The sequence below is a fragment of the Chelonia mydas genome, chromosome 13 (assembly GCF_015237465.2).
Source record: "Chelonia mydas isolate rCheMyd1 chromosome 13, rCheMyd1.pri.v2, whole genome shotgun sequence".
Taxonomy (NCBI): Eukaryota; Metazoa; Chordata; order Testudines; family Cheloniidae; genus Chelonia; species Chelonia mydas.
In genome coordinates this window covers 39,289,600-39,296,213 of record NC_051253.2, presented here as the reverse complement: position 1 = coordinate 39,296,213, position 6,614 = coordinate 39,289,600, and positions in this window count along the sequence as shown.

Sequence of the window (6,614 nt, the reverse complement as noted above, 5' to 3'; positions counted from 1 at the left end):
TCCCTGAGTGTCAATATTCTCTGTTATATCCGAGCCTAAATACTGTGTTTGCTCGCATGGTCTCGCAGTGCAGACTGTGTTTCTATTATGTCTTAGTGAATCTACCGCATTTCTCTTGTATCGGTGTTTATCATGTTTCTGCTGCGTTGTTGGAATCTGTTACCTGCATGTTATCTCGGAGCGTCTCAGCTCCGGTTCAACTTCTGTTATCTGAGTGGGTCTCTTCTGCTCTGTTCCTCCCACAGCGGGCACCTATGGAGCAGACTCAGTGACCCAAACTGAAGGCAGCGTTACCATCTCCCAAGGGGACCCGGTGCTTCTGAATTGTACCTATCAATTTTCTGTCTCTCCTTATCCCTTCTGGTACGCGCAGTTCCCCAGCCAGCCCCCCCGGCTCCTCTTGAGGGACCTGGGAAGGGAGGACTCGGATGAAGGGATCAGAAATGGGTTCAATGCCACCCACGATAAAAAGCTCAAATCCTTCCACCTGAGGAAACCGTCCAGCGAACTGAGCAACTCCGCGACCTATTACTGCGCCGCGAGAGACACAGTGACACGGACCGGCAGGGAGCTGAGCAAAAACCGCGCAGGAGCGGAGAGCTGGGACGTGGGTGTGCGGACTGGCGGGAGCCACACGGGGACTAGAGGGTTAATTACCTAGCCACCTGAATAAATACCCTCCCCCCAGCACCCCCCCCCCCCCAGCCTGGGGCCCGAGTCTCTCTCTTTTTTGCACACTGAAGTTTTATGAATTCAAAATTACCATGAATGTCTTGAAACACAATTTAAGCTAAACTCCGAAAAGACACAAACAGGAGAGAGAGTCTGTAAAACAAACAAACAAATCAATCCCCAAAACAAAACAGAAGTACCTAGGTGCCCGACACCCATTGAAATCAGTGAGATGTAGACACCTATTTGCTTTTGAACAATCCCACTAGATGCCTAAATATCTTTTAGATCTTCCCCCTAAAGCAGTGGCTCTCCACCTTTCAAGCCTAGCGTATGTCTTTCAGGAGTCTGATCGGTCTTGCTTACTCCCAAGTTTCACCTCACTTTAAAACTACTTGCTTACAAAAATCAGACATGAAACACACAGAAGTGTCACAGAACACACTTACTGGAAAATGGCTGACTTTCTCATTGTTACCATACAATTATAAATCAATTGGAATATAAATAGTGTACTTAAATTTTCCATGTATAGCATATCCAGCAGTATAAACAAGTTGTCTGTATGAAATTTTAGTTTGTCCTGACTTCACTAGTGCTTTTTATGTAGCCTGTTGTACAACCAGGCGAATATCCAGATGAGCTGATGTACCCTTGGAAGACCTCTGCCTATCCTTGGTTGAGAATTACTGACCTAAAGTGATAAGCGCTTACTACAAACCCTCTCAACCAGTGCCCGTCCATCGCCACGAGGTGGCGGTATTGTCCCTGAATATATAATACTGTCTCGGCAGAGTAATTTTCATGTCCCGGAGCCCTGTTCCGTGCAGCCTTCACCCTCCCCAACTCCCCTGTCTCTGACAGCACCTGCCTGTACAGACCTGAGCCAGTCCGTTCTGTGCTATTCAAGGCCTTGTGGGGTCCAGCCCAGAGCCAGCACGGACATTTCTAGGGCGTCGCACAGGGGGAGAAATTCTAATTTGATTCCCAGACTTAAGTGACTTGTCCAAGATCACACAGAGAGACTTCAGGTAAAGCCAGAAACTGACCCCTTAGGTCTCACCAGTTTCAGTCCAGGACCATAAGCACAAGATCACCCTTCTTGCTTTTAATTTTAATATGGGAGAGGAACATATTGAGGATGTCCTAGGATTCTGTCCCATCGGCATGATATAATGCCCGCAAATGTACCAGAATGACTCCAACGGAGCTTTGCCAATATACACCAACTGAGGGAGTGGCCCAACCAACTCTCACACAAGCCTCAGCCCTCCAGTTGGGTCCTGTTCTCGCTTTTCATTCATGGGCTTGTCTCTTGTGATTTCATTCTCTCGGGTTGCCTCTGTCAATTCTCACTGAGCTGGTCTTTTCCCCAGAAAATGTCTCTACTGAGGGGAGCGACTTTGTTGCTGACATTATGTGAGTATCCGTATTCGAACCCGTACGAATTTGGAAGAGAGATAGTGGGAACAGACCGTGGTGAGTTGCCTCTTACATCACTCAGCTGGGTTGTGTACTGTGTGCTGGACCAGAGGGAGAGATTTATGTTTACTTCGAGCAGAAGGTGATATTCTGGGGATGGGCACCTGTTGTAAAAAAAAGATGAGGTTGCTAGCTAGCAAGTTCAAATCAATGGTAGCCAAGGTATGTTTGCTCTAGCTGGAAATTTCACCTTCCACATCCAGTGTGGACACATACACATAGAGGGATAAGGAGATTATGGAATCTCCATTGTGACATTGCACCCCATAATGCTTTATAGAAATATGCTTATGAGTGTAAATATGACATAACTGGAATATTTTTATGCTACATATACCATGTAACATATCTCTGCAAAGGTTATGATCTACTGAATGTATTCCTCCTATTCATATACATGGATCATTTTAATATCTGAAGTTATGAGCATTGGCTCTATGCCTGTATTGAAAGCGTTTACTGTAGGAAGCACATAAGGCAGATTTGGTCAACATCTTGTGAAGGGGTTATTCAAGTAATTGGGCGTACTTAACTAGCAATGGACTTTGGGAGACACCAATCCACATGTAAGCTTTCCTGGGAATGTTCAAACTAACTTGTAAACAATGGTGTCGAGCTGCAAAAAGCTGAATAATTCATGGACATGTGACTTGCCCAGGTGGCTACAAACTCCATCTTGTTGCTGTGACTTTGCACAGAAGAACAAAGGGGCTTCCACCCATGAGAGAGAGAAAATAAAAAGGCCCTGGAAGCCTCCCTATTTGGGCTTCAGCTGGCTCAAGAGATAGCCTCTCCACCCCAAAGAGATGCCTGAAAGAAACCGGAACAAAGGACAGTAACTACAGGGGTGGACCCAGGCCATAAACTACAATGTTGGTCTGAAAAGGATTGGGCCTAGACTAGGAAGGAGTCCAGTCTGTGAAAGAAGCTTATTGGAATATCTAAGGGTGAGATTTCATCTGTAATCAATTTCTTAATGTATTAGGCTTAGGCTTGCATGTTTTGTTTTATTTTGCTTGGTAATTTACTTTGTTCTGTCTGTTATTATTTGAAACCACTTAAATCCTAGTTTTTATACTTAATAAAATCACTTTTGTTTATTAACCCAGAGTAAGTGATTAATATCTGGGGGAGCAAACAGCTGTGCATCTGTCTCTATAAGTGTTATAGAAGGCGGACAATTTATGTGTTTACCCTGTATAAGCTTTATACAGGGTAAAACGGATTTATTTGGGGTTTGGATCCTATTGGGAACTGGATATCTGGGTGCTGGAGACAGGAGTACCTGCTAAGTGATTTTCAGTTAAAGCCTGCAGCTTTGGGGAATGTGGTTCAGACCTGGGTCTGTGTTTGCAGCAGGCTAGTGTGTCTGGCTCAACAAGGCAGGGTTCTGAAGTCCCAAGCTGGCAGGGAAAATGGGCTCAGAGGTAGTTTCAGCACATCTGGTGGAAGTCCCAAGGGGGTCTCTGTGACCGAACCCATCACATCCATCACTAGAGATTTTGAAGAGCAGGTTAGACAAACACCTGTCAGGGAGGGTCTAGAAGATAATATTTAGTCCTGCCATGAGTGCAGAGCACTAGACTAGAAAACTTCTCCAGCCTGGTCCCTTCCAGTCCTGTGATTCTATGATAGAATCTCCCATGTTCCCATGCCACAGTGTGAAACTGGAAGTGGGACCCATTGACTATGGAATAAACTGTCTGAAATTATTCCTCTCTCTGTTAAGCTGCTTAGTAGAGAGCTTTGTAACTTGGTTAATGAAAGCTATATAAAGGATGAGGAAAAGGGCCTGGGGTGTTGGCCCTAAGGCCCTTTATACATTACTTGTCCCGATGAAATGCATTCTCTGCCTTGTCTCCTTTCCTAGGTGCCCTGAGCAGAACTGACAAGCAGCCAGTCACTGCAGAAACGTATGGTGGAGGACACCTGAACCTGACTTGCACTCACCCCTCATTTACAGATGAATGGATTTTCTGTTACTGGCAATTCCCTAGGCAGGGACCTCACTTTATAGCTAAGGGATACAGCAAAACAAGTCCCAGCCAGCGGGAGCTTTGCACATCTCTGAGGACAGAAAGATGCTCAGGGTGAGGCTGGCAGATGCAGAGCTGTATTTCTGTGCTCTGAGCGACAGTGTGACAGCCAGGGGCAGCCCCCCATGCAATTAATATCCCACTCTAGGGCTGAACAGCGAGGAACGCCAAAAAGGGGGAAGAGGAAAAATGACTCAAGCATTTAAGGAACAGAAGGATACTTAAAAAAAAATCCACATATAGATACACAAACTCCCCCCTGCCTCAGTCAATCCATTGCTGAGTCAAGGTGTTAAATCTTCAGCCCTGCAGATTGAAGTCCCCGCGGTTGATAAATGCAAAGTGATGCACATTGGGAAAACATAATCCAACTATCCATATAAAATTATTGGGTCTAAATTAGCTGTTACCACTCAAGAAAGACCTCAGTCATTGTGCAGAGTTCTCTGAGTGGATATTTTCAATGTGCAGCGGCAGTCAAAAAGCTAAGAGAAAGTTGGGAATCATTAAGAAAGGGATAGATAGTAAGACAGAAACTATCATTGCCTCTATATAAATCCATGGTATACTCACACCCACATCTTGAATACTGTGTGCAGTTCTGGTCTCCTCATCTCAACACCACCACAAAAAAAGATATATTTGAATTGGGAAAAGTACTGAAAAGAGCAACAAAAACGATTAGGGGTATGGAACAGCTTCCATATGACGAGAGAGAAATAAGACTGGGACTTTTCAGCTTGGAAAAGAGATGACTAATGGGGGATATGATAGAGATCTATAAAATCATGACTGGGGAGAAGTAAATAAGGAAGTGTTATTGACTCCTTCTTATAACACAAGGGGTCAATGAAATAGGCAGCAGGTTTAAAACAAGCAAAAGGAAGTATTTCTTCACACAGCACACAGTCAATCTGTGGGACTTTTTGCCAGAGGCTGTTGTGAAGGCCAAAACTATACCAGGGTTAAAAAAAGAAAAAAGAAAAGAACTAGATAAATTCATGGAGGATCGGTCCATCAATGGTTAGTCTGTTTGCCAGAAGGTGGTAATGGGGGACAGGGGATGGATCACTCGATCATTACCTGTTCTGTTCATTCCCTCTGGGCCACCTGGCACTGGCCCTTGTCAGAAGACAGGACACTGAGCTAGATGGACCTTTGGTCTGACCCAGTGTGGCCGCTCTTATGCTCTCTTATCCTGATGGGTACAGTACACTCAGACTGTATTAACATGAGGAAGTTTCATTAGTTTCAACCACAGGTTTTATTTTTTAGAGATTTAGTTAAACCAATGGAGGGGTGTGAAGATACTAAAGGTGTCTATGCAACACAATCATCACACTAAGATATATAGTCTACTCCATTCCCAAGAAAGCTACCCCCATTTCCCCATCAATACACCCTATTTCATATCACTAGATCAAATTTTCCCCATCACCATAACACTATATTCAATCAATATACCCTGTATCCAAACATACCCCTAATGCCCAGCAATTTACCCTCTTTCTTAACAATATAGCCTATTTACCATCAATATCCTCACATTTACCACAAATATACTCCTTTTTTCCATCAATATACTCTATATCCAATCAATGTACCCCATTTCTCATCAATGCATTTCCCCTCATCAAAATACTCAGTTCCCAAAAATATACTCCTATTTATGATAAGTATACCCCACTGCACCAATATACCACCTTTTTCCATCATGACATCCCTGTTCAGTGAATGCCTTTGACCACAGGAAGGCTGTGTTTCATCTTAACGATATTTCATCTCTGCATGACCCACTCTCTCTTCTATCCTCTGGTATCGGATGAGCTCTGAGCCTCTTGCACTCCAACTCCTCCTGTTTCTGTTCAAGCCCGGTTTAAAATATTGTCACTTCAGCTCAAAGAAAATGTCAGATCTGAAGGAATCACCCACTCAGAAGACTGTTAGCACCCACACAGACAGATGAATGGAAACAGTACAGAACCTTAGGGCTTTACTCTGAAACAGACAATTTTATGGTAGCTGTGGGAAATAAAAAGGCAGATCCCTTCCCCAATTGGTTTTCTTTGGGGATGGGAGGGGGTGATAAGAGCAGTTCAGATCAAGAATCATTGGCTTCCCATCATGTTTTTCACCTCAGGGTCAATTATTTTGCTGATTGCGATTTCAAGTAAGTAGCATTTTCATTTGTCCAGCTTGAAATACTTTCTATTGCCATTTTGCAAAATCCAACCACTCTTGAAAAAGCCTAGGCTTGAAAGCGTTAAATGTTTAAAGGGTCTGGATGCAATTAAGGTTAGGGTTACCCCCAAATAATATTCTCACTTTAAGATTAGAGTGTTTAGATCTCCTCATAGGGGACCTGTCAAGGCTGAATCCCCACTCTATCACTCCGAGTGCAAGAAGTGGTGGCCTGCAAGGTTT